Source organism: Canis lupus, chromosome 26 (genome assembly GCF_048164855.1).
Source record: "Canis lupus baileyi chromosome 26, mCanLup2.hap1, whole genome shotgun sequence".
NCBI classification, from domain to species: domain Eukaryota; kingdom Metazoa; phylum Chordata; class Mammalia; order Carnivora; family Canidae; genus Canis; species Canis lupus.
This window is the reverse complement of record NC_132863.1, coordinates 31,711,810-31,730,760: the sequence shown is the minus strand read 5'-3', so window position 1 is coordinate 31,730,760 and position 18,951 is coordinate 31,711,810. Positions and strand designations below refer to the sequence as shown.

The following is an 18,951-nucleotide window of genomic DNA, read 5'->3' as shown; positions in this document are numbered from 1 at the left end:
AAGTCTCCCAGATACGTTTGTCCATATCTGCTCTCTCTATATCTTCAGTTAAACTCTGCCCTCATTTCCTCTTAGCTCATGTTTGGTTTCTATTCTTTGTAAAGCCAAGGACCCTGTTGGCTCATCCTGTGGGACCCCCTCTGTGTCTTCAGAACTAACCAGCCTGCATCAGTTTGTATTCTTGCCAAGAATTTATCATCTGAATCTAATCACGAGGATACAATCTGGCAAATCCAGATCATGGGATAATATACAAGACAAGTAGATTGGCCCCTTCAAAAATATCAACGTCCTGAAAGACAAAAAAAAAAAAAAAAAAGAAAGAAAATTAAAACAAATCTAGGGGACAGTTCTAGAATCTAGATTAAAGGAGGGGGAAAATGACAATCAAATGTAATATATATCCTTGACTAGATCACAAGTCTAAAGGGTATAAATTATATGATATTTGGGGGACAATAGGGAAAAAATATAGTATATTAGAGAATATTTATATCAATGCTAAATTTCTTTTTTTTTCTTTTTTTTAGGATTTTATTTATTCATGAGAGACACATAGAGAGAGAGAGGCAGGGACACAGGCAGAGGGAGAAGCAGGCTTCATGCAGGAAGCTCAACCTGGGACTTGATCCTGGGTCTCCAGGATCACACCCTGGGCTGAAGGTGGTGTTAAATTGCTGAGCCACCCAGGCTGCCCTTAATGCTAAATTTCTTAGGTCTGATCATGACATTAGAGTTATATAGGACTGAGTTAGGGACAAATGGGGCTAGGCACGGATAGGTAGGGAGCCATGGAAGCAGGCTCACAAAAATCCCAAAAATGCTGAGGTGTAAGGAAATCAGAGATAAGGAAACAAGCCAGACCACTCTGCCCTAGGTGTAGGCAGGGAGGGTGTCCTTTTTTATGACAGTCATTTGTGATCAACAAAGAATAACCAGTTCCCAAAGAAGTAAGCCATTAAAGATGTTATCACTAGTCTTACTCAATGGTGATATCAATAGATAATATTAAAAAGATTTAGAAATAAATAGATAGATAGATAGATAGATAGATAGATAGATAGATAGATAGATAGATAGATTTAGGTTCCCTGGTTGGCTTTCAATAAAAGACCAATCCTACAAGCCCTCAGGGGCAACCCTGTCAGGACCCCTCTCACTCCTAAGAGCTTTCTCTGTATCTTTGCTCAATAAACTTCTATTGCTTTACTCACTCTCTGTTGTCCGCTAGATTCATTCTCCAACGTTGTGAGACAAGAACCTAGCTCTCCCATATCAGGACGATATCCTGGTTCTCAGGTATATGCCAAGAAGTATTTAGGGATGTTACATCTGAACTTTTAAGTGGTTAGGAGAAAACAAACAAACTTAATATGCATAAGAAGAGAGAGAAATAAAGAAAATACTGGAATGGTAACAAACAAGACTGTAAGTAAAAGTTTTATGAGTATTTGTTGCATTCTTCTCGTAAACTCAATTTTTTAATTTCTTAATATAAATAGGGAAATTGCAATGATTTCTGAGGCCCACTACCCAGACTTTGCTCAAACTTTACAAGGGTACAGCACTTCATAAGACTGCCTTCACTTCAGAAACCAATCACAAGTTTGGGGTTCCCCAGGCCACCCTCACATCTGATCTGCTGGCTGCAAATTCAGGACCTCCCACCACCACCTCAAATCTGTTAACTCAGTAGAACATCTCACAGAACTCAGGGAATTGCTCTACTTACAAGGAGTTTTATATAGCAGAAGGATAAATCAGAACGAGCCAAACGAAGAATTACACAGGAGAGGAGAGCTCTGAGAGGGTCCTACTATTTTATCCCCCTAGAGTCAGGACCTGTTACCCTCTCCTACACTGATGTATGACCACACACAGAATATTGCAACCAGGGAGGTTCACCTAAACTTCAGAGTCCAGTTTCATTGGGGTTTCATTACACAGCCATGATTGATTGACTCACTGGCCACACTCCCTTCTCCTCTCTGGAAGTTGAGAGGGTATCACAGGGCTCAAAGCCCCAACCCTGAGGCGCCTGGGTGGCTCAGTGGTTGAACATCTGCTTTTGGCTCAGGTTGTGATCCCAGGGTCCTGGGATCGAAGTCCCGCATCAGGCTCCCATAGGGAGCCTGCTTCTCCCTCTGCCTGTGTCTCTGCCTCTCTCTGTCTGCCTCTCTTGAATAAATAAATAAAATCTTGGGCAGCCCCGGTGGCTCTGTGGTTTAGCACCTACTTCAGCCCCGGGCGTGATCCTGGAGACCCAGGATCGAGTCCCACATCAGGCTCCCTGCATGGAGCCTGCTTCTCCCTCTGCCTGTGTCTCTGCCTCTCTTTCTCTCTCTCTCTCTCTCATGAATAAATAAAATCTTAAAAATAAATAAAATAAAATAAAATAAAATAAAATAAAATAAAATAAAATAAAATCTTAACAACAACCAAAAAAAGCCCAATCCTCTAATCACAACATTGGGCTTTTTTGGCTTGGCCCGTCCCCAGTCTGAGTCATCTTACCAGTATCAATTCTCAGGGCCCACCATGGATATGATAAGGAAGCAGGCAACTAGCTGAGGACAAAGCACAAGCTGACACTCTGCAGCCCCCTCCCCAACACACACACACACATATACTCCTGGGTGGGATACGTGTGACATTCCTCCAGGAAACTTCCAACTGTCTTAATATTAATGCCTTGCTAGAAGGGAAAACAACTTTAACTTGACAATGGCCAGGCCTCTAGTATCTTGTAGGTCCTCTTTAGCACATGAAAGTCCTTTTGAAAACTTCTCTTTTTCCTTACCCCCAAATATATAATCAGTCACCCCTCACAACCCAGGTACAGTAGCTCTTTCTGCCCACAGATCCTGTCCCCATGCTTTAATTAAACCACCATTTTGCACCAAAGACGTATCAAGAATTCTTTCTTGGCTGTGGCTCCTGACCTCACCCCACCAAACCTCACCTACATTCCAAAATTCAATCAGATAAACAAAAGATCTTTCATGACTCAGGAAATTCTAAGTATTTAGAGGATGTTCCCCAGAAGCCAGGGGCAAGGGCCAGACATTCTCTTTAACACAGAAACAAGACAAAATATATTCAAAAACAATTTTTTTTTCAATTCCATCAAGAACCACAGTAAATAGGTCTCAGCATTTGAATCAAAAACTATCAGACTCCAGGGACATTGTCTCAGCTCCCCTCAGACTCCTACACAGCACAGGCTGTTTGCATCTTGAGTTTAAAGAGGCCACTTAGGGATCCCTGGGTGGCGTAGCGGTTTGGCGCCTGCCTTTGTCCCAGGGCGCGATCCTGGAGACCCAGGATCGAGTCCCACATCGGGCTCCCGGTGCATGGAGCCTGCTTCTCCCTCTGCCTGTGTCTCTGCCTCTCTCTCTCTCTCTCTCTGTGACTATCATAAATAAATAAATAAATAATTAAAAAAAATAAATAAAGAGGCCACTTAGATGTCTCAACAGTTCCCATTTCAAAGAAAGGAGAAGTCAATTCACTTTTCTACTCAGGGTCAGCCACAAACAGTAAATACACAGTTGTAAGGGAGTGAGAAAATAATTTACATTTGTTACCCAATGCTTCCCAGTTCAATTGAATATACCAAATTCTTAGGGTAATCAGAGCCTACACTATTTCAATCAAATCGGATCCTTCTAACTATCCAACTCAAACAGGGAGGAAGTAAGAATTCCAAGAGCAGTGTGAAAAATCACTGTATAATTGTAAATTAGAACTGTAATCAGTCCTCCGGCCCCAGGCCTTCTTCATGTCTAAGCTGTGAACCAAAATGATTTACTGTGAATATATCTGCAAGAGAAGAGCTCCAAGGCACAGGACAGAGAGAACTGCCTTGTTCACATACCTCGTTGTGGGAACAGAGGGAATATTCATAAAAAATGAAAAAAAGGCTTGTTATCCAGCAAATAGAGGCTCTAGAAGCATCTGTATTTTCTGGAGAGGATCCACTGAATAGCAGTCTGGATATACCACAGAAAAGAGATTTTTCACCCCAGAATCCCAGCTCCACTCCCCAGAGGGAAGCATTGTTAATTTCTCAAGCTTGTTCCAGAAATATTTTATGCATCTATCCACCTATCTGTGCACTTATGCATCCTTTTTGTATAGATCCCTATTTCTGAAAACATCATATTATTCTGTAGCATACTTTTTTCTTTTAACAATGCATCTTAGACATCCTTCTACATCTACACAAGCAGAGTTACCTACCTCATTTTTGTGAAGCTTGAGTGATGCTGCTGAAGGGGAGCAAATTTTGTCACACGAAGTGATCTGCCTCTTTGGCATTCTGATTATTTCAAGCTGATTATTTTTAAGAAACTACAAGACAAGAGAAGCTCTTGTGTCTGCACCCATTTATTGAAGTATACATGTTATTACATTTTTTGTTCATTTTTCTTCTGTTAGTCTGTCCTGTGTCAATTTAATTATTAAACCAGCCAAAGAACTTAGAAGAGTTGAGGGGAATTTTTTTCTCCCCAACTCTACTCAAAGTGTAGTCTGTGCACCAGTGCTAGTCCAGGAACTATGTGTTCTGGACTGAGAAAAGATAAAGGAGAGCTTGTACCAGAATGCAAAGCAACTATGTCTCTAAACACACTATTCAGCTACATAAACACATATACATATATATGTATTTATTTTTATATGTATTATTGTATATGTATAATTATATGTATTATTTTTAGAGATAGCACATATATGTATATGTATTTATGTAGCTAAATATATATGTATATGTATTTATTTATATATAATATATATATACACATATACACATATTTTTTTGTTAGTAAGACTTTCTTGATAAAGTCATTAATTCACATTCTGGCTCAAGCTCCTAATCCCCTAGCAAACCAATAAAAAACAGGATGTCTACTTTGAGCAACATCATCATTGAGCATGTATACCATAAGCTATTTAACCAATCCCCTGCCTTTTAGGATTTACTTATTTATTTTTAGAGATAGCACAAGAGTGAGGAGGAACAGAAGGAAAAGAATCTCAAGCAGACTCCCCGCTGAGCAGGGAGCCCAAAGAGGAGCTGGATCTCACAACCGTAGATAATGACCTGAGCCAAAATCAAGAGACAGATGCTCAACCAACTGAGCCAACCAGGTGCCCCAAACAATCTTGATAGGCACTTAGGTTACTATAAGTGAGTATTCTTGTGTGCATACATCTTTATGCACTTGGAAGAGTATTTCTGTACAGGTTCCTGGGAGTAAAATCAAGGTAAAAAAGCTGATCATGATGGTGTCAGTGGCTGGAAGAGAGTTCAGAGATAACTAGTCCAACTCCTACATTTCTTTGATGAGAAAATTGAAACCAGAAAGGTAAAAGCTAGGTGAAAGGTCAAACAAGTCAGTCATTTAATCCTCACAACAAGCCTGTGAGGTAGGCCTTACTACTTTCTTCAAATCCAAAATGATAAAACCAATGACACAGAGCTTACAAGCCTACTACAAGTCATCCAGCCAACAAACAGCAGCATCAGAACCCAAACCCAGGTTCATCCTACTCCAGTGCCATGATCCTAATAGTGAAGCCAGGGTTTCTCGAGCTGGACTCTGAACCACTGGCATCAGGATCACCTAGGGAGCTTCTGAAAGGGCAAACCCCCAGTTTCCACAAAAGATCTATTCACTCCAAATCTATGAAAGTAAAGCCCAGAATCTGTACTTCTGCTAAGCTTTCCCACACAACTCCTAGGCTCACAGAAGTCTTCTTATATGATGAAGCATTTACCTCATTGTTTAAGCTGTCTGGCATTGGTGTTCATCCACACTGGGATTCACACTGTTCCCTGAGGATAATGATGGGCTGCGCTGTCTGTCTGAGATTAAACAGCTTCTCAGACCTTAACCTGGGCCTATCGAATGAGTATTTCCAGACGAGAGGACTGTCTATCCATGTATTTAGCAAGTTCACAAGTCATTCTTATTTTGGGGGGAGATTCACAGCCAAAAGTATCCTAAACATTACTCTGCGCTCTAATTTAGGTTCTAATACTTAATCATTCTAAGCTTTATTTTCCTCATTTGTAAAATGGACATAAATATGCCTGCTTGGCAGAGCCACTGTGAAGATTAGATACTGTACCAATTAGAATTAGATTTACTTGCTTATAATGCAAAGTAACAATGGCTTAAACAAAGGTTTTTGTTTTTTTTTTTTCTCTCAGGTTAAAGTCTGGAGCTAAGCAATCTAGAGCGGATATGAGGTCTCTAATCATCAGGGATGCAGACTCTTGCTATATGTCTATTTGTCCTTTCATCATGAACAAATTGCCTCTTGGAGCAAAATGACTGCTGAGGTTGCAGCCATTTTGTCTTTAATCCTGGCAGAGAGAAGGGAAGAAGGGAGGCACCTCCCAGCTGATTCAGATCCCCTTAAGGAGCACTATTTGTAGGTTCCCATAACACTTCTGCTTTTTTTTTTTTAAGATTTTATTTATTTATTCATGATAGTCACACACACACACAGAGAGAGAGAGAGAGGCAGAGACACAGGCAGAGGGAGAAGCAGGCTCCACGCAGGGAGCCTGATGTGGGACTTGATCCTGGGTCTCCAGGATCACGCCTTGGGCCAAAGGCAGGCGCTAAACCGCTGCGCCACCCAGGGATCCCAACACTTCTGCTTATATTGCATGATTAGTCATACATACAATCATAGAGCCACAACTAGTTGCAAGGAAGGCAGGGAACCATCTTTTAGTTCAGTATCCCGTCTTTGCCACCCAAATAAATCAGGCCTCTGTTACTTAAAAAAGAAAGGAGAATAAATATTGGTTTGGCAGCCACAGAAATGTGCTCCCACAGACTTCCTACTGCATGGAGCTGAGGACACCAGCTGCTGTGCTTTGAAATTCACTGGCCACACTTCCCATGGGCTGCACCCCACCAATGACTGAGTTTGGTTGGGTACAAAGTCAGACCCAGTCTCAAAAGACAAGGGACTCCTTCCTTGACTGGCTTGAACTGAAGGATTCCCTGACAGCTCTGCCTAACCTGCTAGACTGAAGTCTCCTTAAAATGGAGAGCATTGTGGGACACTTGAACCCAACCATCTCTCCCTACCCCCTTCATTTGGGGTCTGATGGCCCTCCTGGCCTTGAAGCACTCTCCCTATTTCCTTTGAAACAGACTTTCCCTCCACCCCTAATAAAACCCTTACACAATTAATCCCATCCTGGTGTCTGCTGCTCAAAGGACCCAGACTAGCAACACTGGCCAGGCAATTCAGTCTCTAGCACAGATTCAATAACACATGTAACACCTGCATAACACAGGGATGGGCATGTGGTAGGTTCTCCACAAATCGTAGCTGTGTGGTGATAATGGTGGTGGTGGAGGAGGAAGGGAAGAAGTAGTGCAGAGCTAGCTATCCAAAGAGGAGTGTTTACAGATTGGGGGTGGATAAGGGTCTCAATCAAATCACCCTGATTCTCCTTCATCCCTAGAATGTTTCTGTTACAGTAAAATATGGTTAAAATCAGGACCAGAGTCAATATGAAAGGAGAAAATAGACTCTAGATAGTGGTCATTACGGGGAAAATGAACTGCTATTACTTAGCATTAGCCTTTTCAGATTTTTTTTTTAAAGGAGGTGGGGAGAAAAAATTAGGTGGACCCTAAAACAAAACTACACAAAATAAACCCAGTATTCTGAGCAATTCTGGTTCTCATATTGGAAAAACAGTAACCAGAAATTACCCGGCATAATGACCTAAGAACACTACTCCCATGTGAATGTTTTCAGAATGCAATCTAAAATACATGCAAGGCTCTACCAAAATAATGAAGAATTCCAAGCAGGAAATACAGAGGGAAGACATAATGGGAAGAAAAAGTGCATGTAATCTGTATAGAACACAAAAGTTCTATGGAAGCTTAACCAACATTATGTACTTGGCACATAGTAGGAGCTTAATGAGTGATGGTCTTCCAGAAAATTGAATGGCTCATTCCGAGTTACAGCTCACCATTCATTTATTCATTCAAGAAAAATTTGTAGAAACCGACCATGTGCCAGGCCCTGTGCTAGGCCATGAGGGTGCCACAGTGAGTAAGACAGTTGAGGTCCTTGCCCTTACCATTCTGCAAAGAAACCTCCTTTGCAGACATTTCATGTACGACTCTCTACTTCCATCTTTCCAAAATTATCTCAGATTCAGCCTTGGGTTTCCATTGGCCTCTGTGTTAGTCATCTACTGCTGTATAACAAATTAACCACCAAAACTCAGCAGCTGAAAAGAACAAATACTTTTTTTTTTTAAGATTTTACTTATTTATTCACGAGAGACACACAGAGAGAGGCAGAGATAGAGGCAGAGGGAGGAGAAGCAGGCTCCAATGCAGTGAACCTGATGTGGGATTCGATCCAGGGACTCCAGGATCACGCCCTGAGCTGAAGGCAGACAGTCAACCGCTGAGCCACCCAGGCGTCCCAAGAACATATACTTATTATCTCACAGAGCTAAGGACAGACTTTGCTGGATAGTCTGGCTCAGCATCTCTCATAGGGTTTCTGTCAAGGTGTCCGCTGAGCTAGAGGCTTTGCTTCCAAGATGGCTCACACACATGGCCAAGCAAGTTAATGCTGGCTGTTGCCAGAAGGCCTCAGTTCTTTGCTACATGGGTCTCTCCAGAGGGCTCCTCATGACATGGCAGCTAGCTTTCCCCAGAGCAAATGATCTGATAGAAAGACAGAGACAAACACACAGAGAGACCAAGAGAGCAGCTGCAATGTCTTCTGTAACCTAACCTCAGAAACAACATGCCATCACCCCTCTATATTCTGTTGGTCACACAGACCACTCCCTGGTATGTAGGTGGGGACTCCACAGGGTGTGAAAGCGAGGAGGCAGGGGGGTCATGGGGGGGCATCTTGGAGACTGATGACCACAGCCTCAAGGAGAGCCTCCTGGTCCCAGGCTTCACCCAAACCTCAGGAGGTGGGTGCAAATTTCACTTTTTGAAAATACAAAAGCATAGAGCAGCAAATTCAACTCCTGGAAACCCAGTGTTTGCACCCCAGAGAACTACATTTCTTCATGTAGCATCACACCATAGTTCTGCATAGAAGGACTCACAGAAACTGTTCCAGAGAAGTCACTGGTGTTTCACTGTTCAGCATCCTCCCTCTGAAAACCCATCCTCGAGTTACCATTTCCACTTGTTCTCTACTTTCTCCAATTCCTTCAACTTTTCATTTTATCCTCTTGCTTATTTTGTACTTGTATAATTCCTCTCAAAGCTTTTGTGGTTGAGATGGGAGTACAAATATATTTTTAAAGATTAGAGTTTTTGCCGGAAGACTGATGACTTGCACACATGTGCCATCTAGTGGTAAGAGTGCTAACTGCCAGAATAGAAACATTCCGGATTCCCCCACCCAACCCCCCCATTTGATTTTTCAGGGAAGCAGGAATGGGAGGGGTGGTAGAGGAGGGAGACCGGCACCTCTCTCTGTGCTTTGTCAGGGAGTTGAGACTGCTGCGGATTTAAGAGGCTCCAGATAGGGCAAAGAAGCAGGTGATTCAGTGGCTGGAATCCAACATGACTTACTGCAATCCAGAGAAGCACTAGTGAAGATTGCAAATGAGAAAGGCCCCGGTGGTGTAAGGGTTAAGTGAAAGGTGTCAGAAAAACTAAACCATGAAAATGGACCGGATTCAGGCAAATGATTACTTAAAAGGTACTTCATGTGGGTTGATTGCAGATGTGACCAGCCATTTTTCAAGCATTCACATTAACAGCAGGAAGAAGCTTAGAGTCTAATGTTTTTGTTTTACTTATGAGAAAACTGGGGTGCAGAGGGACGGAGCACCTTGTCCACTACAGCCTGTTAGGTCCAGGATGACCCTGAGACTAGTCCTCTTTCCTCAGGACCACACTGCCTCTAATCATGCAGAGCAGATGCTTATATGGCTTTCGTTTTGCAGTTTCAAAATAAAAATCAGATTGTCACATAACAATGCTGAATCCAGGATGTTTCCAATTATTGCTCACTGGTTTTCAGCTGTACCTTGGCACACACCCCAGGAAGTCAGGATGGAGATGAGGCTGAAGCCCTGGTTTCATTCACCTTCCATGGATAGCAGAAGTCCTTAGTCCACATAATAGGGAGGGATTCTAGAAGCCATCCCAGTAGCTGAGGGAGACCGGCCTGGCGATGAGAAGGTAGTCCATTGATCCAATGTTAACACAGCATCTGCTCCGGGCCAGGCTCCTGCAGGATGCTAGAGTGGTGAGATCAGTAACGTACTGGCCACATCCGTCTGTACCCTGATGTGTGTCCTTGGACATGGCTTGAGCCATGGCTACGGTAGAGACTGGATCTGGAAGGCCCATGAAGATCGAGCCCAGGGGTCTGTAGTCTCAGACTAAGCTGTCCTGGACACAGCCTGCAGTCAGAAGAGGACCGGGAAGTGTGGGATGGGAGCTACTATCTAAGCAGGAACTCTATCACCCTGGACAGCATAGATAAATAGAACATTTTAATCAACTCAGGGAATTCTATAGGACAGCACATCCAAGAGTACCCTTTCCTGCATGTTCTGCTTCTGAGTCTCACAGTCCTTCTAGGCCCTGTAAACACTGATAGAAGAAGAAACTGCCATGAGTCACTGGTTTTGGTTAGGGGCAGAGCCCCAGGACGACGGCCGTCCCAGATCTGATGTCCTCAGGTACAAATAACCCACTTGATAGAAGATACTTGGAGTTTGGTTCCTTCAGCGTCTCAGGCTCCTGTGCTGGCTAAAGGTGCAAGAATAGGGGCAAAGGGAGTGGAGGGAGTGTTATGTACTTCGACTTTCGAGGTCAGAAAAGATCTAGGTTCCTCATTATCCCAGGTTCCTCATTACCAGTGGGGTGATCTCTGGAGCAAGCCTTTGGGCACCAGCTTGCTTGCTTGCTTTCTTTCTTTCTTTCTTTCTTTCTTTTCTTTCTTTCTTTCCTTTCTTTCTTTTCTTTCCTTCTTTCTTTCCTTTCTTTTCTTTCTTTCTTTCTTTCTTTCTTTCTTTCTTTTTTAAGATTTTATTTATTTATTCATAAGAGACACAGAGAGCAAAAGAGAGAGAGGCAGAGACACAGGCAGAGGGAGAAGCAGGCTCCCTGCAGGGATCCCAATGTGGGACTGGATCCCAGGACCCCGGAATCACACCCTGAGCGGAAGGCAGACGCTCAACTGCTGAGCCACCCAGTGGTGGCTGGTGCCCCGAGCACCAGCCTTCTTGACTACAAAAAGAATCTAAGACCCATAACTATTATGAGGATTAAATGAGACGGTGCCTGGCCATGATAAGCGCAGACTTCTTACTCATCTCTTCTTTGGGATGCTACCCTCTACTCAACCGTAGCCAGGAACCCCACGTCACCCTCTCATCGGGTATCAGGTGGCGGCTAGTGACGGGTACCTCTTCCACTCATTCTCTCAGTGGATATTTGTTCTGAAAATACTAACTGCCTGGCCTCATGTTCTGCATCATACAGAGAAAGAATACGAGTTCCTGGGGAAGAGCACAGAGGAAGTGACAGTGCGACCAAGACCAAGTCCACCCACTCAGCAAGCACATGGAAGAAGGCGTAGTACCAAGCAGAGGTGAAAAGGGAGACTGGAAAGAAGGTAAATCCAATGTTGAGGGTCCTTGAACACTGGGCCCAAGCAGTTTGACCTGCAGGGAACACAAAGCCTCTAAAAGGGAGCAACATCATCACATCCGAGTTTTGAAAATTCTTGTCGGGGGATCCCTGGGTGGCTGAGCGTTTAGCGCCTGCCTTCAGCCCAGAGCATGATCCTGGAGACCCGGGATCAAGTCCCACGTCAGGCTCCCTGCATGGAGCCTGCTTCTCCCTCTGCCTGTGTCTCTGCCTCTCTCTCTGTGGCTCTCATGAATAAATAAATAAAATCTTAAGGAAAGAAAGAAAAGAAAGAAACAAGGAAGGAAGGAAGGAAGAAGAAGAAGAAAGAAAGAAAGAAAGAAAGAAAGAAAGAAAGAAAGAAAGAAAGAAAAGAAAGAAAAGAAAAAGAAAGAAAAGAAAAAGAAAGAAAGAAAGAAAGAAAGAAAGAAAGAAAGAAAGAAAGAAAGAAAGAAAGAAAGAAAGAAAGAAGAAAGAAAGAAAATTCTTGTCTATTGCCAGCATGTGACGACTTAAAAAAGAGGCAAGCCTGGAGGAAAGGAGGCCAGCCTCAATTTGCTCTACTCCCTCCCAACTTCACTGTGCTCCAGTCACAAAAGCCTCTTCTCAGTTCCTTGAATAACAAAATCCTAGGTTCTGTCCTGCCTCAGGGCCTTTGCACTTGCTGTTCTGTCCGCCTCCACTACTCTTTCCTGGGCTGTCACAGACCTTCCTTTTTCTGGGCCTCCCAGTCTCCGGTGGGGCCTGCCTTTCCTCCTTTCCCTAATCTCCCAATCTGACTTCTGGCTCCCTCCATCCTTCTCTCTTCTTGCAGCATCCTGTTTCCTCCTTCTAGTTTTGAAACTTTGAAACTTTACTCCTATTTGCGCCCTGTGACCCGTCTCCCCCACTAGAGGCAGGTTCCATGTCCCCAGCACTGGGCACAATGCCTGGCTCCCAGCACACCCTCCATAAACACCGGCTGGAGACGTTAGAATGGCCGGGATGGCGCACGGGGTGGGGGGCTCAGCGGGGGGGCATCTGCCGGCAGCCCAGGGCGTGACCCCGGGGTTCCGGGATCGAGTCCCGCGTCGGGCTCCCCGCGTGGAGCCTGCTGCTCCCTCTGCCCGTGTCTCTGCCTTTCTCTCTCTCTCTCTGTGTCGCTCATGAATAAATAAATAAAACCTTTAATAGAAAGAAAGGCCGGGATGATGCTGACTTAACCCAAGGTAGGAGCAGCAAACCCGAGAAAGGGGGTGACCAGCACACGACCGGCCGGGCAGCCCGGGCAGGCCAACGACCCCTCACCCACCACATCCTCAGTCTTCCCCTCAGTGAAATGGGACCGTCGCCCCCGCAGCTTAGGCAGAGCGCACGTCCTCGAGGCAGAAACAAGGCTGGGGCTGGGGCTGGGGCCGAGCGTCGTGTGGCCCAAGAAGGCAGCCCGCGACGGGGGCAGCACCCGGCAGGTGCAGCGGCCGCGCTCCGCGGGGCGGAAGTCTGTGCCCGGCTGGAAGTCCAGACCTGGAAAGGATCCGCCCTATGCGCAGCGCCATGGTCCCGCGTACCCTTAATAAGCGTCCGCTGCGCAGCAGAGGAGGGGGGAGTAATTTAGGGCCGCTATCATTTGTTTCCTTTAAAATTCTTTCCCCCCAAAAAAATAAAAATAATAAAATAATAAAATAAAATAAAATAAAATAAAATAAATAAAATAAAATAAAATAAAATAAAATAAAATAAAATAAAATAAAATAAAATAAAACTTTCCCTATTTCTCAGCAGATCCCTCTAAAAAGTACTTCGCAGAAACCCGAGCTTGGAGAATTCTCAGGACTAGAGGGTAAGAGGGTAGAAGGTTATCCCAGCATGGGATGATCCCGAGGTAGATGCGAAGATGCTCGCGCACTGCGCTACCTGGTGGAGAGGGAAGAGCCAGTGTGGAAGGCTCGGCCGGACTCTCCCCACGGGTTCCCGCTCCATGAGCGACCCCAGGGAGAGCTGAGAGCCCCAGGCCCCAGGCATCTACAAGTGACTACATTTCCCAGAGGTCTGTGCGCAACAGTAGGGGGGGCGGAGCCGCGCCTCTCCTCCCAGCCTCCGGTGTGCCGGCTGTTTTAATCCAGAAAGCTTCGCCCCCACCCTCCCCACCCCCATCCCCACCCGGGTCTCGCAAAGCTCCGCAGACGCGAGGGACGAACCAGGCATCGTCCTCATTTAACCAACCAGGAGCAGCTAAGCGCCGCGAGGCCTTCTGGGAAATGTAGTTTCCTAAACCACAGGGACGACAGTGGGAGAGACGGCGAGCTTTGCGAGCCAATTAGGGGCGGGCTGGAGCTTGTCAGGTGACCTCTGCGGCCAGCGGCTGCGCGGCGAGGATGGATCCCGGGCTGCGGGCAGTGGCCGGTGCCAGCGCCGGGTCTCCGCTTCTGGGCTGGCTTCCCCAGTCCCTGAGCTGTCCCTCTTGGCGCGACGCAGCGCCGCCCGCATGTCTGCAGATCCTTAAACCTGTGCCGGCTCTCCGTGACCTCGAGTCAACTTGCAGGCTCAGTGGGACCTCCCCCTGCTCTTCTACCCTGGCTTCTGCAGCAGCCAAACTGAGCCACTCGAGCGGCTTCAGAGCTTTAACGTCTGGTCTTTGGGAACCTTTTCCACTGTCTGTTCTCCCTCTACCCCCTTGTGCTCACCCTGGACCCTGTCGTCTCAGAAGCATGATGTATGGGGACTACATCACCTAACCTCTCAGGTTGGTGACCCTGCAATCAAGGTCTCCGACCTCACCTGAGCTCAGTGGGTTGGGAGAGCACTGAGGGGAGCAGGAGCGGGGAATCTGCTGCCAAGACCTCCGGCGGGAGTGTAAGGCTTCGGAAGGGCTGTCCTTGTGGCCTTGCAACTCAGGTTCCTCCTAAAAGGGGGAGACAGGAGGGCCTGGCTGACTCAGCCCTGGGAGCATGACACTCTGGATCTTGGGGTCTTGAGTTTGAGGCCTACATTGGGTGTAGAGATAAATAAATGAGCTTTAAAAAAAAAGTAGGGGGCAGCCCTGCAGGCGCAGCGGTTTAGCCCACGTCGGGCTCCCTGCATGGAGCCTGCTTCTCCCTCTGCCTGGGTCTCTGCCTCTCTTTCTCTCTCTCTCTCTCTGTCTCTATGAATAAATAAAATAAAATAATTTAAAAAAAAAGTAGGGGCACCCGGGTGGCTCGGTGGTTGAGCACCCACCTTTGGCTCAGGTGGTGATCCCCGGAATCCTGGGATCGAGTCCCGCCCGCGTCCGGCTCCCTGCTTCTCCCTCTCTACCTGTGTCTCTGCCGCTCTCTGCGTGTCTCTCGTGAATAAATAAATAAATTTTTTTTAAAAAATAAATAAATAAAAATAAAAGAGCCTGAGAATGAAATGCAAAGCAAAGCTAAATATTAGTCGTGAGAATGCTAGAATGGCACTTTGGTACGAAAGTGGAAGATACTGATGCTCAAACAGAAGTGCTAAGTGGCATATAGAGAATGAAATGAGAATCAACAAGAAGACATAGCGAAGATGCTAAATTAATATGTTAATAGAGTTAAATGAACCCAGAGAGCAGATAATAAAGTCCTTTATAAAGCATGATAAGGGCAGACAGGGTGGCTCAGCGGTTTAGAGCCGCCTTCGGCCCAGGGCGTGACCCCGGGGTCCTGGGATAGATTCCTGCGTCGGGCTCCCTGCATGGAGCCTGCTTCTCCCTCTGCCTGTGTCTCTGCCTCTCTGTGTGTCTCTCATGAATAAATAAATAAACTCTTCAAAAAATTTGTTTAAAAAGCATGATGATTGAAAAGGAGAGGGTGTTTCTTCTTCTTTTTTTTAAATTTATTTGGAAAGGGTGTTTCTGAGGGAAAGCCAGGTATATGCAATGTTTTGTTAGCCTTCCAGAAAGATTAAATAGTATACCAAAAAAAAAAAAAAAAAATCCCTTGGGAAGTGGCAGGTGTAAGAAAACCCTGGAAATCAGTAATCTGGCTTCAAAAAAAGAATACTTTTTTAAAAGGAATCTTTTCTTGAGGGGAAAAGGAGATCTAAAACAAGTATGTTTGGACATTTCAGAGGCGCCTGTTGTGCTGCATCTTACAGACAGAATCTCATGGAAACTGGGTTCCTGCTGTCACACAGGCCATTCCGCAGATTTTGGATCCCAGGATGGAGGCCACACACAGCCTGAAACTGCTCAGGAAGTTTACTGCCAAGCACTGGTGAGATTTAGTTTGGTGTCGTTCTCTCTCTCTCTCTCTCTCTTTTTTAAGATTTTGTTTATTCATGAGAGACACACAGAAAGAGGCAGAGACATAAGCAGAGGGAGAAGCAGGCTCCATGTAGGGAGCCCGATACGGGACTTGATCCCAGGACCCCAGGATCACGCCCTGGGCCAAAGGCAGACGCTCAACCACTGAGCCACTGTCCCTGGTGTTGTTCTATTATGATGATAATGTTTTATTAATGTATATCTTTCATTCCTCTGTAGTATGAGGTCCATTTGTCATGGAAAAAAAGCCATGAACTGCCTTAAACCCTATCTAGTGTTTTCACACACCATGTGATATTTGATATAAGAAGACCCGCACACTGGTGAGTTAACAATTAACTAGGAAAGATACGACTTTGAAAGCAATCCAGTTTGTTAGGCTTCTACATGTCAGCCTCCCCACCTGATTCTAAATTTAAAGACTTACTGTTTACTAACAGGAAGTTACAACTATATTTATATGTGTCTCTGGGGAAAATGCATGCAGAGAATAGCCATATCTTTATATGCAAGGCACATATCCAGAACCAAACAAAACAATTCCGGACTCCCACATTGAACATTAATATTTTAGGAGTAGAGCACAAGATCCCCAGTGAACAAGAAAACCTACGCATTATAGAAAAAGAAATCATGTAGATATCAATTCTCATTAAGGCAGAGCAATGGATCTCAAATTATTTGTGCAGGACTAGTTGTTTCTTTGTTTTCAATTCATTACCCTCCAATACTTCTGTAAAATAAGAATTTATTTCTAGAAAAAATTAAATTATAGTGAAATATAAAATATAATCCCATTTTTAGTTATTAGATTTAACATACATAAAATCTCTCTAAAATTACTATAAAAGCGGGACACCTGGGTGGCTCCGTCAGTTGAGTATCTGACTTTTGTTTTTGTTTTTTTTTTTTATAAATTTTTATTTATTTATGATAGTCACACAGAGAGAGAGAGAGAGGTGCAGAGACACAGGCAGAGGGAGAAGCAGGCTCCATGCCGGGAGCCCGACGTGGGATTCGATCCCGGGTCTCCAGGATCACGCCCTGGGCCAAAGGCAGGCGCCAAACCGCTGCGCCACCCAGGGATCCCGAGTATCTGACTCTTGATCTCAGTTCAGGAGCCCACATTGTACTCCATGCTAGGCATGGAGACTACTTTAAAAAATAATCATAATGAAAAATAAAATTGCTATAATAGCTCCCAAACACTTAGGCTCGATGCTATATTTAGTTCATGGCAGACTAGATCGGCAACCCACACTTGTCTAAGGATCATATTTGAATAGCACTGAGATAAAGCATCTACAAATGAAGATCTTACAGAAACATATCACATATTACTCCCTGATTCACAGTTTTATTAGTTTTATCATATCGACTTTTACTGAAGCCACAATTGTGTATCGTTTAAAAAGTCAACCAGGAGTGCAAGGTTTAAAAAAAAAAAAAAAAAAACAAGAGTCTTCTGGAAGTTTCCTTCACCCTCCCCTTCCTAATTCCTGGTGCTTCTTCCTCCATGTCTCTGAACAATAAGCAAACAGTGCTACTTAAGTGACATATTTTCTTCTAAGTGATAAATGATAGTGAATAGCCATCACCCACCTTAAGAAATAAAGCATTGCATTTATAGTTGGAGATCTGTGTTACCCTCCCTGATTTCATTCCCTCTGCCAAAGCAAAACCATGTGTGTGTTTTTTTGTGTGTTTTTTATTCTCATTTTTTAAAGATTTTATTTATTTATTCATGAGGACACAGAGAGACAGAGGCAGAGACATAGGCAGAGGGAGAGGCAGGCTCTTCACTAGGAGCCCAATGTGGGACTTGATCTCAGGACCCCGGGATCACAACCTGAGTAGAAGGCAAACGCTCAACCACTGAGCCACCCAGATGCCCCCCATACATTTCTTTTTTATACTTTTACTAGATGTGTCTAAATCCCCAAATATCTTGTCTTTTCATGTTTTTAAGTTCTAATAAAAATGGCACAGTACTTCCTAAAACTTTTTTTCTTAAGTTTTTTGAAAATCATCCTCCATAACACGCATAGCTGTGGTTCATTAATTTCCTCTGATATATAGTAGCTCATTATTTGAATATAGTTGAATTTATTTACCCAACCCCTGTTGACAGAAATTTGGATTGTTTCCTGTTTTTATTATTACAGTGTCTCCTCAAACACAAGTGCAGGAGCCTAGGGCATATACACATGTCATCCTATGTGATTCATTTACCAGTGAATGCAGTCCTGGCTCAAAAGGCATATGCATCTTTATGCACCTTCACCTTTAAATATTATCTGCTTGGTCTCTGAAATGCTTGTACCAATTCACACTTTGGCAGGGTAGGAGAGTTCTCATTTCTCCGTATGACCACCAACATTTGAAACTGTCAGACTTAACTTTCCCAGTCTGATGGATTTGAAATGTACCTCATTATGGTTTTGTTTGCATTTCTCTGATTAACGATGAGGTTGAGCATCTTTTCATGCATATATTAGACATTCTGGTGTCTTATTCTCTGATTTACCTGCTTATTTTTTTCTCATTTTTCCATGGAGCTTTTTAAATTATTGACTTATTAGTTATTTATATATTCTGGATTTGAATCCTTTGTCAATTATGTATTTTTGCAAATATTTTTTCCCAGTCTGCCGTTTGTCTTTTCACATTTTTAATGATGTCTTTTGATACTTGAGCATTTTTAATTTTAATGATGTTGATTTTATCAGCTTTTTTCTGTATAGGTTATGCTTTTTTTAATTCAATTTTTTTCTAATTTTTTATTTATTTACTTAAACAGAGAGTGAGAGCATGAGCAAGGAGAGGAGCAGAGAGAGAGAGAGAGAGAGAAGCAGACTCCCTGCTGAGCAGGGAGCCCAATGCAGGATCCCAGGACCCAGAGTATCATGACCTGAGCTGAGGCAGACACTTCACCACTTGAGTCACCCAGGTACCCTTTAAATTCAATTTAATTAACATATACAGTATTATTAGTTTCAGAGATAGAATTTAGTGACTCACCAGTCG

General features: G+C 44.1%; 2 long non-coding RNA genes across 2 annotated transcripts in view; one reads left to right on the top strand and one right to left on the bottom strand.

Moving 5' to 3' along the window:
- Positions 1-8,282: 8,282 nt before the first annotated feature.
- Positions 8,283-13,301, bottom strand: LOC140618472 (uncharacterized). The gene is made up of 2 exons (XR_012018604.1): positions 12,967-13,301; positions 8,283-10,793 (listed from the first exon to the last, which is right to left on the bottom strand). It is a non-coding gene; the product is annotated as an uncharacterized lncRNA (long non-coding RNA).
- A 546-nt stretch (positions 13,302-13,847) lies between these two features.
- LOC140618471 (uncharacterized) overlaps positions 13,848-18,951 on the top strand; it is a 54,583-nt gene continuing 49,479 nt past the window's right edge. The window contains exons 1-3 of the long non-coding RNA XR_012018603.1: positions 13,848-14,397; positions 15,729-15,874; positions 18,725-18,874. This is a non-coding gene — a long non-coding RNA (uncharacterized lncRNA). The remainder of the gene's footprint in view (positions 14,398-15,728; positions 15,875-18,724; positions 18,875-18,951) is intronic.